This window comes from Protopterus annectens, chromosome 6.part0 (genome assembly GCF_019279795.1).
Source record: "Protopterus annectens isolate FY-2018-M chromosome 6.part0, PAN1.0, whole genome shotgun sequence".
NCBI lineage: Eukaryota > Metazoa > Chordata > Ceratodontiformes > Protopteridae > Protopterus > Protopterus annectens.
Genome location: NC_056737.1, coordinates 1842858874 through 1842878742, shown reverse-complemented (window position 1 = coordinate 1842878742; position 19869 = coordinate 1842858874).

Here is a 19869-nt window from a genome sequence, read left to right as displayed (position 1 = left end):
TGCCTACCATCTAGATAGCTCTTAAACCAAGAAATAGTGGAGAAGCTGAGATTTAGGGTGGTTAGTGTATGAAGCAGTTTTTCATGGTTGACCATGTCAAAGCCTTTAGATAAGCCTAAGAGAGTTGCAGATACTAGCTGTACATTGTTTCTGTGGTTATGGACGGTATTAGTGAATGATGTAAGTGCGGTGGTGGTGATATGAAAGGGTCTGAAACCATGTTGCTGAGTGGATAGTAATTTGATTTCTAAGAGGTATTTCATCAGTTGCAAGTGGACAACCTTCTCTAGAAGTTTTGATAGGGGGATAGTATAGCTATGGGTCGATAGTTACTAAGTTCTACAGAGGTACCCCCTTTGTGCAGTGGTGTAATATGTGATATTTTCCAAAGATGGGGTACTTTGCACTCTGAGATAGATCTGTTTATTAATATGGAGACAGGGTAGGCTATTGCTTCAGCTGCTAGTTGTAGATATTTGGAAGGTATATTATCGGCGGCTGTAGAGGCTGGCCTAAGTTTTAGGAGTAATTTTTGTATGATTATGGTTGGCACTGGGTTGAAGGTGAAGATGGGGTAACTGAGACTTCTTTTGGGTGAAGAGGGTGTTTTAGTTGGGGATGGGTTGTTGGGGCTTAGTTGGTTGTTGGCTGGGTTTTGTATAGTTTCTGTGAAGAATTTGTTGAGCTGAGTGGGGATGTTGTCATGGTTGTTCACTATTTTGGGGATGGGGGTGTTTGTTTTCCCTGGTTGCAGTACAGTGTTGACAGCAGCCCAGAACTTTTTTGGGTTGTTAATATATTTATTCTGCATATTTTGGTAGTATGTAATTTTGTCTATTTTAATAAGTTGTTTGACTTTGTTACGTAACTGACGGTATGTTTGTTTGTCTATTTGGGATTTGCTTTTATGATAGTTTGTCCATGCTTTGTTCCAATCTCAGAGTAATGTTTTAGTATTTAAAGTTAGCCAAGGTGCATGTTTAGTTCTGATTCTTGTAGTTCTAGGAGGGGCATGGTAGTTAAGTATGTTAATGAAGGTAGTATTGAAGTATAGTACTGCTTCATCAAGGTCCAAAGTTTTTAGGGGGGGGTCCAGTTACATAGTTTTAGGTCATTATTGAAATTGAGTTGGTTGAAGTTTTTTCTATTCCTGCATTGCCTGGAAGTTTCTTGGGTCAGTTGGGAAGTTTTGCTTCTTATTAGAAATGTAGCTAGGTGGTCACTGAGGGTGTCTGGCAGGCAGCCAGCGTGAGATATATGAGAAGGATGAGATACCAGTATCCAGTCTAGTATAGATTGATGTTTGGTTCTATTGTCTGTTCTGGTGGGGGAAGTTATAAGTTGGGTTAGTCCATGTAGGTTGATATGGGAGATAGGGTTTAGACTGGAGCAGTTATCCCAGTCAATATTAAGGTCGCCTAATAGGATGTTTTCTTGGGGGAGGGTGTTGGTTATCCATTCTAGTAGTTTTTCTGTGATGGTAATATTGTTCCCTGGGGGGATGTAGCATCCTATAATGTTGATGTGTTTATGTGGGTTAAGTTTCAGTTTAGTGAGGATGAGTTCAGTGTTATCTAAGTCTGGGGTTGTTATGTCTAGTTTTTCTAAGATAAGGTGAGTTTTATATAGTATTGCTACTCCTCCACCCCTTTTTTCTACTCCATCATTTCTTATTATATTGTAGCCTGGTGCTGTGATTTCATTATCTTGAATTAGGAGCTTAAGCCAGGTCTCTGTCAGAATGATAATATCTGGATGGCAAAAGGAGATTAAGGCATGGAGGTCATGGACCTTATTTAAGATGCTTCTAATATTTAGATTTATGATGAGGAGTGAGTTTGTGGGCCTTTGGAGTAGGGTTGTATTTAGGTCTGGGATTGGTCTATCTGGACTGAGTGGGCCTGGGCTGGTGTGTATGTCACCGCAGCATACTAGTGCTGTTTTCAGGTGTACATAATGTTTGACTAGTTTGTAGATGAGTTTTGTGTAATTAAGAGTGGTGTGGGATTGGCTATTTGATGGGCATAGCTTGTGTCTGAGGTGGTGAATTATGATGGTGTGATAGTTGTATGGGGTTAGTTGTAAATATGGTATGGGGTTTGGAGTATTGGGGGATGTTCCTTTGTAAGGAATGAATAGTGTGTAGGTAAGTGGTGTTTGGTAACTGGTAATGGTGGTTAGCAGAGTGAGGAAAGTGATGCAAATGGTATATAGTAGGAGTTGAGTGTGTGAGGGGTTGAGATTGTTGATGGTGTAGGGGTGAATTATCTAGTGTCAACCAATAACCCCAAAAACCCACAAGTATTATTCAACAATATGCCCCCACCAAAAATATGATAAATAAAAGTCAGCTAGAATAACACCAAAGACTGGTCACTGTAGTTATAAATGATCAAGTGTTAAAAAGCATCCAGCAAATAAGATTCTTATATCAATGTAAGTAAAAATACACTTGACTTAAAAATTCAGGCACATTCATAACAAAAAGTCAGAAGATAATAGTTGACCCATTCATTAAAATGGTGAGCAGATGTTATAAACTGTAGTATGTTTCAAATGTTGTGGATGTTCAAAAAGTTTAAAGAAAACCTGTAAAACCTATATGAATCTTAGATATTTGTCCCAAGTGACAGAAGTCTCAAAACCACAAAGACTTGTTTGCAATTATTACATATGGTGACCCTAAACAAGAGCCTTCGAACAACAAATCAGATGATATACAATGCAAAAATTATTATGCAAACCCCTATCAAATTCGTTACAGTCACCAAAATGAAATGCAGATCCAATAAATACGCCAAGTGTTTGTTTTACATCCCAAGTCCATATAGGGCTTCTAGTGAAAATGAATGTCACTCCACCACTAGAAGAAAAAAAGAGTTCTAAAGCCAAAAGTCCCCAAGAGTTATTATATCAAATAATCCAAAACCGAAATGCCAGAGCTGATTCAAGGCAATATATCTCCCAGTAAGTCCGTCCCGGTTGAAAAAAATGGCGCCAACCGACCTATGTTTCCGAACAAACACTAAATCCAGCCAAATATAATATCTGTCATTTATAACTGCTGAAACCATTCATTCAAGTTAGAAGGCACCATTTGCCTATACGAGCTTTAAAAATAGCCCAAGTTCACCGTTGTTGGTTTACAGCTGGGGAACCCTCTTAACTGAAAGGAAATATCACCACCAACCTTGTAAAGGCGTCCACAGTCAAAAAACACCAAAGTCCCTAAAAATGATCCAGGAAAGATTTCACAGATAACCAAAAATGATGATTAGAGCTTCAGAAATCAGGTACTTGTGTTACAATAGGCAGTGAAGTGGCAAGTAATAAGTGCACCCACGGACGTAGCATTCCTGTGCCATTAAATACAAAAAGACTTTCAGTTCCAGTTAAAATACATCCAACTTCATTCAGTGGAGTGAAATATACTTAAATAATATCCTTATTTTATCTTGTATGACAATGGCGATAACTCATTGTAAAAGAAAGTGATTTTGTAAGTCGTATCTCTTGTTCCAGTCAACCTTACCACCTAGTACAGGCATCTGTGTCTAGTGACAGAAAGCAGGTCAATAATTTGTGACACTCCAAATGAAACATTATCAGCAGTAGTTTCATTTGTGATTCAGCAAATGCAAACAATAAGCACAACAGTGCTTCTGGTGCATAACATGACCACATGTGCAGTCAAAAAAGGCACAGACAGAGGATTACCTCACACTAGTTAACAGAGGTACAGGTCCAGCAATGATTGCAGGTAAGTTGAGACATCATACTACATATGGAATACTAGTCATCTGTTTACTGCTTCCTGCACATAGAAATCCAACTTGTATGCAAGTGTTGGCACAGCCATGTACATACCAAGTACACAATTTTAACACCCACCACCCACCTCACTCCTCTTCCTAATGTGTTACAAATGGCATATGTTACCCATCTGATGCACTAGCTAATGATATCTATGTGGAACATATAAGGCAAGGCTGACCAGTAGTACTGTGCAACCCACACACAAACTAGAAATGTGGTTGATGGTATTTTTGGCCTAATGAAGTCACAGTTCTGCTGCATGGATGCATCAGTGGGCAGTGCAGTATGCACCTGCTACAACATGCCACATATTTTCAGCATGCTGCACATCATGACCCAGCATTGGCAGACAGGCCAGCAGCATTCCCTGGACCCTCAACTTTGCAGCAGTAAGGCCCACAGTGACCACCTTAGTATTATCATGGGCTTGGCACATTAATGTCTATGTAGGCCCAATTTTTATCCTGGGTGCAAACATGGTGAAACTGGATGAACTGGACAGGTATGGTCAAAGCATGCAAAGCATACATCTTTGAGTGTGCCTATTGTAGCCAATCCCAGAATCAACATTGGTATAGAGTATCTCAATCACAGCAGGTATGGACTTTATAACATCTTATGCATCCACCACTGGTAAACACACACCCATGGCCATGGGACAAAGCAAGGTGCAGGGCACCAATGGCAACACTGAGTTACAATGTTAAAAAGATGGCTACTGTAACCATGTGGCAAGCCATGGAGCTCATAAGGCTGATAATAGCAGACTCCAGTCTCTCTCAAAGGTCCTGCACAACACCAACATCGATCTCCATTTCTGCATGTGTAGCAGTGCATTCTACATAGATTACAACCCTTCATATGTGTTAATTAAAGCTGAATGTTACACACTTGTAAAGGGTTGACAGGGACAGTGGTCATTACAGTGTCACACTGCTAGCCTGCCTTATAGTGAGTACGGGAATGTCATAGGCAGTGAACTTCCCCGACTTGGGCCACCACAAACAGTGGTCATGACATCAGTGATGGTAGTGGCCCCCCACAGAGCTGGCAGTCCGTATGACAGACTGTGCTGTATGTTGGATATGTGTCAGTAGGAAGCTACATTATTACCTTGGCCAGAGGATGAAATTCCACTCAAGAGTGAGATGTGGTGTGTTAGTGTGCCCTGGAATGTGACTCAATGTGCTTGTTGCCATCATCATCAGACTCCAGCAGGGGATTAGCTTCAGTCTGTAGTTGTTGCTGCCCAGCGATTATGGGTGTCAAAGTACAGGTGATGATCTCTGTGGATAGAAATGCATAACAGATCATGTGATTACTTCTGGCCTAGATACCCCATGATCCATGGTGTGCAAGTTACAAACAGCTGCATTCTCATAACCAAAATGTACACTTTTGGCAGCAGTTCTTCATATCTGGGGGACAAAGGCGATGTTTACCAGATGCAGTGTTATGTGGGTACACAAACAGTATCCCCTACTGCTGTGTAGGTATGTGCCTAGCTGGTCTCCCTAAGTGATATGAGGCATCTGCCTGCTCCAAGATCCAGTGTTGATACCTTCAGGTATGATACTTGTCCCATCAGTGTCACCATGCAAGGATGCCAGAAAAGATTCTTCCTCTATGAAGTCTGAGCTTGATGAGGGACCACTGCTTGTTGCAGCACATTGTTATGCTATATTCCTTATTTTCATCTTTTTTATCACATTGATGTATGGTGCAGTTCCTGCCACTCACTGCATTAACCTTGTGTGTTGTAGATTCTCACATATAGTTACATAGGAGCTGGTGGGCACTCCTTCTCCTGAGCAGCCACCATCCCTGTCTCCTGAGTGCCAGTAGCAAGATATCATTCTCTCATAGGTTCATAGGTTCATAGGCTGGTGCTAGGCTATCGGCCCTAGGGCCTATACAAGCCTAGCCATAACAATTCCCTGGCAATTTCTTCCCACAGTATTTACTTCCCTGAACCCCTGTCTAGACGGGTGACTGACATGATCCCCGGGGTGAATTTCCTATCTCCCATCCAACCATCAAGCTTCCTTTTGAAGAGGGTCAAAGAGGTGCTCTGCTTGACATGTATGGGCAGTCTATTCCAGAGTCTGGGGAGTCTCTGGGTCAGGAACCTATCCCTCCAGCATGTTTTGTTCATTGTGATGACAAGGTTTAGAATCTAGATCCCTGGAGCATGTGTCTCTGAGGGATTGGGATTTCTTTAAGTGTAGCATGTCCAACAGCTCTGGGTTTGACATGGCCTTGTATGTTAAGCAGAGATCGCCTCTGAGTAGACGATATGCAACAGAGTATAGGTGGAGTTTTTTTAGATGGTCAGCATAGGGCATCTGCTTTAGGCCTGTGTTTCTTTTAGTGAGGTATTTCTGTGGCCTTTTCAGTTGCTGCATATGTCTTGAGAGGTACATACCAAATGAGGCATTGTATTCTATAATGGTTCTAATAAGGGATGAGTACAGTAGGACAATGACCTCCTTTTTTCTGGATGAAAAGCCCTTAGTGATGAGGTGTGCCACATAGAAGGATTTCCTGACTGTTGTGGCGATGTGGTTATCGAAGGTTAGACCACCTGTGTCCCTAAGTCTCTTATCACACTTTCAATGTTTAGTGTACTGCCACCTATGTGGTAATTCATGGGTACATCTTTTTTCCCAAAGGGAATAACTATACATTTATTGGCATTGAGCTTGAGCACAAGGCTCTGGCATCAAATATCTGTTTCTGTAAGGCCCTTTTCTAGAATATCCACATCATCTGGGGATTTAATAATGGCTCCCAGTTTGCAGTCATCTGCAAAATTTGTTAGCCAGAGTACCTTAGTGTTGGCCTGTACTTCAGAGAAGTAGATGCCAAACATGAGTGGTCCCAGGACTGAACCCTGAGGTACTCCACTTGTCACTTGTCTGGAGCTGGATTTGGAGTCGGCTACTTTTACAGTGTGGGTTCTGTCAGTAAGCCAGTTGGTAACCCATCGAGTGACATAGGGATTAATGCCCAGCTTAGTAAGTTTATCTATGATTTCAGAGTGGGAGATGGTGTCAAAGGTCTTGGCAAGGTCCAGATAGGCTGTGTGGACCATCTTACCCTTGTCCACGGCTCTGGAGACTGATTTGAAGAAGTCAGTCAGGTTCAGGAGACAAGATCAGCCCTTCACGAACCCATACTGCGTGGGGTCCAGTGTTTGAAGGTTTCCAATGCCTTTCTTTATAAGTTCCATGATAATATGTTCCATGGCTTTGCAGATCAGGCTCGTCAGACTGATGGGGCATTAGTTCCTGGGATCCAAGGTGGATCCCCCCTTGTGGAGTGGGATAACTGTAGCTGTGCACTACTCAGTGGGCACGAAGCCTGAGGTGAGGCTATGATTAAACATGACACTTAGGTGAGGTGCCAGTTCATTTTGTAGTTCATGTAGTACACAGCCTGGGATATCATCTGGTCCCATGGATGCTGTATACTTTACTTTGGAGAGTGCATTTTTTACCTGTGTGGCCATTATTACCAGAATTTGGCAATCTTTCGGTATTGAGATGGGCCCTTTAGGGGGTGAGTGGGGGGTAAAGTTTGTTTGCACTGAATTGATCTGCCAGGATATTGGCAATATCATTGGCATCAGTATATTTAATGCTATTCTGTTGTAGTTCAGAGCAGATCTGAGCATTGCCATCTCTAAGGCTTAGTTTGCTCACCCTCTGCTTTGTACCACATTTGGAGGATATTTGCACATGTGAGTTCAAGACATGGGTTAGAAAGGCATATCTGGATTCACAAAGGTGGCTATGACAAAGTGAAAGTTGTTTAGCACATATGCACATTCCTGATATGACAGGTTGTGTACACTGTACTGGTCTCAAATGTTCTGCACACAGCCTTGGTCTGCATGGCTTTGGAGGGTTTGGCTGTCCAGTCTCCTTCTAGGTGTGGATGTGCAAAGGTGCATGAGTGCAGTATGTTACAAGTGTTTGTGTTACATAGGCTTGGGATACCTAAAAATGCATAGAGAGGAGGGAAGCTGGCTATAATGTATTAGTGGGCATCCATACTTTTCTGGGTGTATATGTGAACAGGTGCATGAGTACAGTGGGTTATAACTACAGCTGCCTGTTGTAGCATATTCACACATTCCCAGTAATTTGATCTACACAATTATAAAGATAAAGACAATATTCTGAAGGGTGATAGTTATGTTTGTGTAATACTGAATACATATCCTTTACCACAGTATCATAGACCTCTGTGTATCTCTTGTGCACTAAGTCCTAGGTATGTGCTGCTTCTGTGATGGTTGAATGTGAGTCAAGCTGCTGAATTAGGCCTGCTGCTTATTTTTCTTTAATGCACATTTTACCATCCAAAATGGCAGAGCAAACATCACTAATACAGTAAGTACTAGTTTGTACCTTATTTAGATGTTATTGAGGTCAGAGTCTGCCTTTGTCTATAAATCTCTGTATTTTGCATGTGCACACCAACAACATAAGGCATATATACGTTCACATGAATGTCAATGGCATGTTGTGCATGCTTGTTTGTTCATGCAAGCCATCTGTGCATGCACCTTTCACATCTGTGAGATACTAGGGTCTACTACCCATGATATACCGGCCCCTAAGGAGTAACAATTTCTTGCTGCAATTTTGTTTTGCATTATTTTCATGGAGATTATTGTCAATACTAGTACCCCATGGAGAGCACCTGCCTACTGTGCAAAGAATAGCAACCTCATGAACTGTTGCCTGTTCAGGCAGTTCAGGGGTGGTTCTTAGAGTCTATGTAGATCTTTTCAGGAAGGCTGATGCCTGGTATGACCTGGCAGTTCTGCTGTCTGGGACAGCTGGAATCCCTTGTACTGGTGAGCAGTGCAGGCATCAGTATGATGACCTTTGTCATCATCCTCATCATCATCATCATCCTGAAGATCTCCAGAGCTGCAAAATAGAGGTTAAGCAAGGACTTTGCAAATAATACAGTAAGTACTTCCATTTGTTGTACAAATTTCTACAATTAGTAAGTTTTGTGAGGTTTGTAACAGGTGTTTCTCTGTTTTATTTCATCTAACAGATCCCTACATTTCTAAAGATAGCTGATGTAGGTTGTGACACCCCTGCACTGGCCCAGTAATCAAGGAGCCTCAATCTTCACCACTAGCACCAGTGAGGGATGTGCACACTGGGAGGATGACAAGTACACACACAGTAAAATACAATTTCCCTTAAGAGCACACAGAGTTCAGTCAGTCTGGGGCTGGTTTCTCCCTCTTTCTCAAGATCCCCAATAAGACTCCCCACTGGCACAGCAGCAGAGTTGAGTCCGTAGCCAGGGTTCCAAGCCAAGTCTTCCCAGCACTCTTTCTGTCCAAACAGTGCTTCGTGTACCTGCCCAAGTAGCTGACACACACACTCACACACACACACACACACACACACACACACACACACACACACACACACACACACACACACTTTGAGATTTGATTTATACACAAGCACACACCTGGGAAAGGCTGGCACAGGTTTACTAGCTATATCCCCTTCTGCCCAGACCATAAGGTAGTTATTACTACTACCAGAACCCCTTATCAGCTACTTTAAGGCCCTTTCCAAAGGGTGACCAATGTTACTATTATCCAAATGGTAAGTGTGACCAAGACTTTTAAGGCTATTTAGGAGTGGCCTATACAGTGTCACCAAACACATATGCAAGTACTCTAAGAGCTTAAATATCTCTAAACAAATCAGCCACAATTAAAAGGTTTAAATATATTTAATAATAAATAATAAAAGAACAAGCCAATACTCAGTAACTCAATACAGTAACTACAGAGTTCAGAATCACAGGAATTTTTTTAAAACAACATTTCAGGACAGTCTCAAATAAATACAGAAATCATCTAAAGTAATCTTTACTATATTCCTAGCTCTAAAAGAAACTATGCTCTAAATAACTTACTTACAGAGCAAGGCAAATGCAGATGAGAAGTGCTGAATGGATATTTCCAGGTCCAAATACAAATATAAAATGCACAGACTTACTCTCTGACATAGTTCTTAAATTAATAATACACATTACTGCTGGGTTAGCTAGGATGACATCACTCTTTGTCACCTGCATTCAGTTCCCAGTCTAACAGAAACATAACATTTAACATTTCTCTGTGGAAAATACCTATCTCTCAGACGTATGCCTAGAATTGGTAGTCATAAAACAATTAACACTTTTACATTTGAAACCTAGTGATTATTTCTGTTTCAAGACAATAGAAAGAAACCTCTAACTGTAGACATCCTGTCTCCTTCAGTGAAACTGGGAGATAAACACAATCATAAAACAATTCATTTATTTTCTTTGAGTTTGCAAGTTAACTCTGTTCTTTTCCAGTATGGTACACTGTGGTTACATTCTAGAAGCTCAGTACATAACATACACTTCAACACATACTTCTGCACCAGTAGTTTAATATACACATAACATATAGTTCTCTTATATTTGTAAGACAAGCCTATGGATCATATTAATATTCACAAATGACATATGATTATTTACAAAATTCAAGATAGCTTGGCTGGCAGTGTCACATTTCTATATAAATCAAATTAATATTTTCAAATGACATTAATTATTTACAAAAGTCCAGCTAGCTAGGCTGGCAGCATTTCGGTTTGTCACACTACCCCCCCCCCCCCCCAAGAGAACTCAAGCTAGTTTTTCAAGTGACCCTTGAGAAACATTGCTTGAGAGGATTGAGCCTATCTGGGAATACCCATCCCCATGTCAGGTTTCACACTTCAAGCAAATGTTCATGAGAGTCTGTGGGGACAGCTAAAGTAAAGTAGCCATGTGCCCTATCTGCAGCCTTACTTTAAGACAGAAATATCACATAGGATTCAAAGACAAACTCTGAGCACAACAATGGGAGTTAATATGCTATCTTGCAATGCTCACCCACTTCTATCCATAGAAGCAGTGGGGCAGTTAGTGCTGTAGCAGGTAAGGAGGTAAAGCTTGTGAGGCTTTATGCATGTGTGTGTGTGTGTGTGTGTGTGTGTGTGTGTGTGTGTGTGTGTGTGTGTGTGTGTGTGTGTGTGTGTGTGTGTGTGTGTAGGTACCTGTGCAACAGATGGATAGTATGAGAAACACTAGTACAGCTGTTCCAGCAGCTGTAAGTGTTCAAATCAGAGGCATATAAAGGAGTATATAATGAGCTTTCACTCCATGTGTCTCCTACATTTCTCTGAATCCCTATTTAGGTGTATAGCATTACTGAGGCACACTACAGTGCTAACCTTTCTGCATATCTCATAGTTTTGTTCTGTTGTTATACATCTTATAAAGTTTGTCTATGTTTTGAAACACTAAATGCCCTTTTCTCTTTGTCTAGACATCTACAGTTCATTCAGAATATTTCTACATAAAGTTATATGCAATAATATTGAAACAGTAGATTTTCTTTTTTTTTTACAAAATGTATTAGTTTCCAGAAATTCAGTATGTTCACTCATTTTGCCACTTAACCATCAAATTGTCCCTTTCTTACTTCAATAGTTATTATATAGTGCTATTAATTTGATTACTTTCACTGTTACAAAAACCTCTTAATGCTGTTCCTTTGCTTCATTAATTACATGAGTCTACTTTGCTTCATTGAAAGCCAAATATCCAAAAGCTCAAATGACTGAAAACGCATTTCACCAAAACTCATTTCACTAAAGTGAAGTACTGGCACTGTGTAGAGTACTGTAAAGCAAGTAAAAGGTATATGCCCTTTTCCCCACTGTAGTGGGATCCTATAGTTAGTATATATAGTTAGGGGGGCGTTGTGGGGCATAGCCCTCCACCTAGTTTGGTTTTATATTATATTTCACTGAAAGCTTCAAAACAACACATTTTCAAGCACAGACATTCATACTTAAAACACCAATGACTAACTCTTTCCAGAAGACAATATATACCCAAATTAAGTGGGGGCTGTGCCCCCCACCCCCACTAACTATCTATACTAACTCCAGTATCGCACTACGGTGAGGAAAAGGGCATATACCTTTTACTTGCCTTACAGTACTCTACACAGTACCAGTACTTCACTTCACTGAAATGTGATTCGGTGAAATGAGTTTTCAGTAATTTGAGCTTTTAGCAATTTGGTCAGGGTGAATTGAAATTCAGTGAAATGAGCTTTCAGTGAAACAAAGTAGACCCTTATACATACAGTTTTACTATATATTAATTAATAATAATAATAATAATAATAATAATAATAATAATAATATTGCAGTTATGAAGTCATTTTGTAGGTAAGCACTGCTTTCTAGAATATGCAAGTTTACTGCATAATTGTTATTGTAAAATAATCAAGACATTTCTTTGATAGCAGTTTTGTAATTGCTGTGTTGTAAAAATTGTACCTACTGTTATCTGAAATTTACGCTAAATGTTAGAGTCAGTAGTCTGTGTCCCCAAGCACATTGCTCAAGTAACTGTATCATAGATATATATTTCTGAAAGTCCTTTATCTCTCTTTTATCAATGTTTTACTAAGGTAGTCACCTAATTTGCAATGTGTCCAGACAAAGCTTTCTTCTCATTTACTAATCTATAATGTATTTTTTATTTTTCATCTAATTTCTGTTGCTTCTGCAATGTAGTAAGTTGGTCTCATTATCATTTGTTGTGTATTTGCTTCACTGCACTTTGCATAGTAAAATATTAATTATGCACACGGAAACCAGAGGTACAATATAATGCATCATTTACCTGTAGCAGCTGCTGCTCAGCTGGTGTTCCCAGCCGGATCAGGTGTTTCCATCTGCCTCATAAGCAGTGCATATGCTATACATGTCACTTTAACTATACAACTTAGCAGCATGCTCAAATATATTTTATTATTCAGGGAGATATTTAATGGATTATTATTTTTTTTTTGTAATACTGGATTGTTCACATTCATTTATTTATTTATTTATTTATTTATTTGCTGTTGTTTAACCAGGATAGTCCATTGGGCCCAAAGAACCCATTTTCAATGGAGTCCTGGGGAGAAAAGCTCCACATACAGATTATACAAAGATTATGTTACACAATACATAAAATACAAAGATTAATTTCAATACATAGATTATATAGAGAAAAACATAAGTATCAAACAAAACAAGTAATAGAGATGAAATATAAAAAGAAATAGTATTGTGTTTTTTTTTTTTTTTTTTAATTACTTGGTACAAGTGAGGAGTTGAATGGTGGAAGTAAGCATGAATTTGCTAGCTGGGAATGGAAAAAGAAAGAGGAGTAGTGGTGGAAGTAGGGTAGGTTATGAAGGATGTGAGCAGGAGCATTCCCATGAGGATGTTAGATGAGAGTGTAGTCATTTTTTAAAGTGTGGGAGGCTAGCAATTGTATGGATGGATGGGGTAAGGGAGTTCCATTGGCGTGCTAGTGAGAAGGACAGGAGGTGTTGTCCTGGAGCGTGTATGGGTCTATAGACCTCTATGAGGTTTTGATTGTTAGATCTTAGAAGTCTTTGTGTTTGATGCATTTTAAAGGTAGTTGAAAGAGAGGGACAGAGTGCTGGCTGGAAGATGAGTTTATGTGCATAGGTGAGTTGAGTGTAGGAGAGGTAGTTGGGTAGCTCTAGCCAGTTGAGTTTTTGGAGAGGTTCACAGTGATGGGTAGATGATTTGCTGCTGGTTGCAAATCTGGCTGTTTTATTGTAGCAAGATAATAGTTTGGATTTCAGAGAAGATTGTAGGTTTGTTAGAAGAGGGGCGCCTTAGAGAAGGGAGGGAAGGAGAAATGTGGTAGCGAGGGTAATTTTGGTAGTAGAGGTGAGGAACCGATGGTGGCGGTAGAGCATGCCTAGTTTTTGATGGGGTTTTTTTATATTTAGGAGTAGATGGGAGTTGAATTTCAGCTTGTCATCAATTTGAATCCCGAGTAGTTTGGCTTCAGATACCAGCTCGAGACATGTATTGTTCTGGCTGGTGATGGAGAATAAATTTCTGTCAAAGTTATTAGTTTTGGAGGGGGAGAATATCATAAGCTTGGTTTTAGCAACATTGAGTGCAAGGTGGTTCTCTTTCATCCATTGTTCTGTGGTGGAGAAGGCATCTTGAGTTAGTTTTAAGAGAGTTGGGATGGATGGGGCAGCACAGATGATAGTGGAGTCATCAGCATATTGAATAATATTTGCAAGGGGGATAGAGCGGAAAAAGTCATTAATGAAAATATTGAAGAGGAGGGGGCCCAGAATAGAGCCTTGTGGGACACCTGTGGGTGTGTCAAGGAAGGAGGAGGTGGCTTTTTTCCACTTGACAGCTTGTTGCCGATTGGAGAGATAGCTAGTAAACCAACAGAGGGAAGAGGGAGAAAGGTTTAGGTTAGAAAGCTTAGTAAGAAGGAGGTTATGAGAGATCGTATCGAAAGCTTTAGAGTGATCGAGGAGGATGGTAGATACAATGAGGCCAGAGTCCTTAGCTTTGTTCACAGTTTCAAGGAAGGATAGGAGGGCAGTCATAGTACTATGATGGGGTCTGAATCCATGCTGTGTAGGAGTTAGTAGATTGTTATCCAGAAGATGTGGAAGGAGTTGAAGATGGATACATTTCTCCAGGAGTTTTGAAATGGGAGAAAGGATGGCGATATGACGGAAGTTGGAAATATTAGTGTTGGTTCCACCTTTGTGCAGGGGAATGATGTAGGCTTTTTTCCAGATTAGAGGAACAAAATATTCTTGGATTGAGTGGTTAATTAGGATACTGACAGGGAGGGCAATGGCTTCAGCAGCTATACTAAGGTAGTATGAGGGAATGTTATCAGGGGCATTGGTGCATGGTTTTAGTTTCTGCAGGAGTTTTTTTATGGTGGATGTAGGATTAGGTTTGAGGAGGAAAGGTGGAGTTGTGGAATGAGTGGGGGAAGGTGGGGGAGGAGAAGTATGAGGTGATGTAGGAGAAGTTAGAGATGAAAGAGCTTGAGGAGGAGTGGGAGAAGTTGTAGGGGAAGATACCTGAGAGGAAATGCAGGTTGGAGGAGTACTGTTGTTTGAAAAATAGCTGGTGAGTTTGGAAATAGAGTCTATGAAGAAAGAGTTAAATTGGGTTGCAAGATCAGTATCATCAGTATTTGGGCAAGGGATTGGGTTTCCTGTGTTCCCGGGTTTTAAAAGGGTAGTTATGCCTTTCCAGAACTTCTGAGGGTTGGCTTTGATATTGCTTTGAAGTCGGGTGAAGTAGTTACGACGGTCTGCAGAGATAAGTTTTTTAACTGAGTTACGAAGGGTTTTGTATTCGTTGAGGGAAGAAGTAGTTTTGTTCTTTTGATATTGTGTCCAGGCTTTGTCTCTAAGTCGCATGGTGGTTAGGGTGTTTATACTTAACTAGGGTGTGGATTGCCTTTTTATTCTTTTGGTTTTTAATGGGGCATGAGTATCTAGAAGGTTGAGGAAGGTGGTGTTAAAGTGAGTGATAGCATTTTCAAGGGAAGAGTCTTTAAGGGGTACCAGTTCAGTGAATTTAGTGCAGCTGAGAAAGCTTCAGGGTTGAATCTCCTATGGCATCGGGTAGTGATGTAATTATGGGTGACTTGTAAGGGAGAAGGGAGACGCCTTGTGTAAATGGGGAGGTGGTCGCTGAGGGAGTCAGGTATTGTTCCATTATCTGGGTAGTAGTGGGGGTGGGAGACTAGAATCCAGTCTAGGATGTTGCCACTGGAGAAGTCTTTGCTTGGTCTAGTTATGGTATTGATGAGTTGGGAGTAGTTGTATAGGTTGATGTTAAGGGAGTGTGAGGGGGATTGAATGGAGGACCAGTTAATATTGGTATCTCCCATGATTATGGTTTCATTGTTGATGTTGGCTGACAGCCAAGAGAGGATTTCTTCTAGTATTGGAATATTGTCTCCTGGGGGAATGTACAGTGAGGCAATGCAGATATATTTATGTTTGTTTAGCTGGAGGTGAGCCAGTATTAGTTCTGCATTTTGGAACTGGGGAATAGCTTTATCATATGGTGTTAAGTTTAGGGAGGATGAGTAGAGTAGAGCTACTCCACCACCTTTTTTATGGGTTCTGTCTGATCTGATGATTGAGTAGTAAGGTGGCATTATCTCGGAATCTTTCATGTGTGGCTTTAGCCATGTTTCAGAAATAGCTAAGATGTCTGGTTTGTTGTGGGATAGCCAGACATGCAGATTTGGAATTTTGTTAGCTATGCTTTGTGCATTAAGAGATGCAAATAGGATGGATTTAGGTATTGAGGAGGGGTGGTTTGGGCCTGGGTTGGGGTGTATATTGCCAGATAGCAGTATGGAAGTTAGGAGTTGTGTTAAGTAGCAGAGGTATTTGGATTGTTTAGGTTGGGAGGTGTGGGTTAGTGGATTAGTATAGGATATGGGAAGGTGATTATATCTAGAGGTGTTATGAGAGGGGATTGGTTTGTAGTGAAACCATAGGATATGGTTAGTGGGGTATAGTTCATGAGAGATAGAGTTGGTATAATAGGTATGAGTTGTGTGGAGGGAGTAGGTTGTGTGTAGGAGTAGGGTGTGGTTGAAGAGATAAGGTTGGGTAAGATGGTAGATGAAGGTAAGGTTTAGGAAAAGTATTAGTAGGATTGAAAGGGATGAATATTTTATGGACATATTTGGGTTTAATAAGCCAGTAGGAGTTTGGTAAGGGGGTGGGGTAATGGAGATGTGGGTGTGATAGGAAAGAGGGGGATGAAAGGAGGAGAGAAAGGGGTGGAGTTTGGTAGGAGTGGAGGAAGTAGGTGTGTCTATGTGGGTATAAGTGTAGATGTAGTGGGGGTGTGTGGGAATTGGGGGTAGGTTAGGGAAGCGGAGTGAGCCCGCAGGGTGAACGGAGCGGGGAAGAACAAGAGAAGAGAGATCAACAGCAAAAAAGTATCAGCAACTGCTGCTGTTAAGTAATGGTAAGAAGAGATAGCAGGTATAGAATCAGATAGGGACAGCACTTTGTGTGGGTGAAAGAGCTGTTCGAGGTGGATAAGTTAGTGCTGTTCAGAGGGAGAAAAATGCCAGTTTGCAGTAAAGAAAACAAGAATTACAGGCTTTTAAGTAAGCTTGTAGGTTTAAAGAGGGGAAGTCAGGTAACCTTGGATAACCACCCGTAGTTGGGTAGAAGATGCTGCCACCTTGTGGTGAGAAGGGAGAAAGCAGGTAACCAGTTGAGCATGTCACATACCACTTCACAGGGAGAGTATGTGGAACTAAGGTGTCTGGGGGAAAAGGGGTCCACTAGAGGTACACGGTAGGCTGCTGAGTCACCTCCAAGGGAGACCAGATTAAGGTAATTGGATTACTAGGTAGGTAGTACAGGTAAAAAAACAATTGGTTGAATGCTACCTACATTCAAGCAGAATCTTTTAAGGGCGGTCCTCAGGAGCTCTATAGTTCAGTAAAGTAGGCAGTTCCAAGGAGTTCACAGAGGTGACACAGCTGAAGTTCTGCAATATTGTTTTCTTTTGTTTTATTTAGTTTTGAGGTGGGGAGGGAGCTTCGGAGGTGAGCTTCCAAGATATCAAGTTCAAGCAGAATCTTTTAAGGGCAGTCCTCAGGAGCTCTATAGTTCAGTAAAGTAGGTAGTTCCAAGGAGTTCACAGAGGTGATACAGGCGAAGTTCTGCAATATTGTTTTCTTTTGTTTTATTTAGTTTTGAGGTGGGGAGGGAGCTTCGGAGGTGAGCTTCCAAGAGATCAAATTCAAGCAGAATCTTTTAAGTGTAGTCCTCAGGAGCTCTATAGTTCAGTAAAGTAGGCAGTTCCAAGGAGTTCACAGAGGTGATACAGGCGAAGTTCTGCAATATTGTTTTCTTTTGTTTTATTTAGTTTTGAAGTGTGGGAAGGAGATTCGGAGGTGAGCTTCCAAGAGATCAACGAGGAGGTGAAGTGAAGGCAGCTCAACCGCAGGGACCATGTAATTCCCTAACATTGATTGATAGCCCTTTGATCAGGTTCTGTCTGATCACATTTCTTTCATGTTTCTCTTGCATTTAGGTTGTCTTGTAATGTAGGCACTGCAGGATTGCTACTTAATGTAAGGCAGCTGTGTTCTGTACTGGGGATTTTCTCCTTTCCCCACATACCTCTCATCTTCTTAGTGAAAGAAGTCTGGACAAATGGTGGTGCAGAGGGGCAAAGGTACAATGTGGGGCAGATTTTAAATATTGTTTTTACAAATGTAAATATTTGATAGAATAACAGGTTTTATACTAACATGCATTTTCTAATGGGTATGAAGTCTGAAACTCAAATGATTCTCATTATGTAATGAAAAGCCTCAATGATTAACCAGAAAACCACAAATTTTATGAGGCAAAAATCTGGACAGTTGAAATGTTTGTTTCCCCCACTATTCTGTCACCAAGCTATTACAATTCTTAAGTAAGGGAAATATGGAGGAAAAGTCACCCATATCCTGTTCAAACTGCAAAAAAAAGTTTTTACTACAATTTTTGATGACTAGACTAGCCGTTAGAACTTCATCATTTGCAATCACACTCATGCACACATGGACACAGACAGTCACACACAAACACACATACACACACACACACACACACACACACACACACACACACACACACACACACACACACCCGCACGCCTGCAAACACATGCACACATATTACAATTATGGCAGAAAAGTGTTCATGGCCCAACCCACTTACCAAGTTAAGAAGACAAATAATAAAATTAAATAAAATGCAGATTTTAATTCATCTTGACATAGTCTGTAAGACCATTGCTATTCATTAAGGAGAGATAAACAAGAGATGGCATCACTACGGGCAAATCTCATTTAAACAAAATGGAAAAATGTACTATTTAATGTCTAGAATGATTAAAAAATGTTTCTACTGCACAGATGTCAATTTCTTATACAATTGTAACTACACAGGTGCATGCTGGTAAATTTTGTCCTGCACAATGTTATCCAATGGAACAAATTTCTTAACCTGGTGCACAGGTATCAATGTAGGTATTTCTCTGCAAGGCACCAAATCAATCTGCACAAGTATATACACAGAAATTGGGATTTTTAAAAGCCAATTGAAGCTGCATGGCAGGTCTAAATTGTACTGTTGGGATACAAGCAAGTATGCAAATCATGCAGCTCTCTACATACATCCCATTAAAATGAAACAACACAATTTGAACTTGCTCTGCAGTGTGGCCTTTGTGGTTTCAGCCCCTGTCTCTAAATCCCGACTGGACTAAATCTTTACCTTCTTATAATATATTTCCAAGGAAAGGATGAGGAATCTTGATGTAGTGTGGCTCAGGTCTACAAGTGCAGTCCATTTCAGCTGATATTGTTTGACAAACATAAAGAATCTCATGAGATGAAAGCACTAACTAAAACATCAACCATCTTCTAATCGTTAAATAGGAAGAAGGTAACATTCCCTGCAAAATAAAACTGCCTTCAATAATATAAACAGAAGTTTATCTCAGGCTGTCTGCAAAATAAAATATATATATTTATGTAGGAGAAGCAAAGCTACTAGACAGGGGTCCAGGGAAGTAAATATTGTGGGAAGAAATATCCAGGGAATTGGTATGGCTAGGCTTGTATAGGCCCTAGGGCCGATAGCCTAGTACCAACCTATGAACCTATGGAGAGAACCACAAGGAAGAAGTTGGTTATATCGCATCTTCAATTAAAGATAAAGGGGAGAGGACAGTACTCCCTCAAGCCAGTGTGTTTGCAGAATGGCATAATGTCTATATCACTGCACAGTTTTAAGTGTTTTCTTAAATAATTTATTTTTATTTTTATTTTGTCAGTGCTTTTCCTAGCAGAAACTCATTATATATTATTTAAAGCATTCACTTGGATGGATAGGCCCACTTACATGCAATGTCTATTTTTCCTTCTGATATTCATTCATCCATCCATCCACTCATTATTTGATATCTACTTTTTCTGGGTTTAGAGTCATTGAGATGTTTGAGTTTATCCCGTCACTTGTTTGAAATGCAGAGAAACTAATCTTAGATATGATGCCAGTCTATCACAGGGCAAACA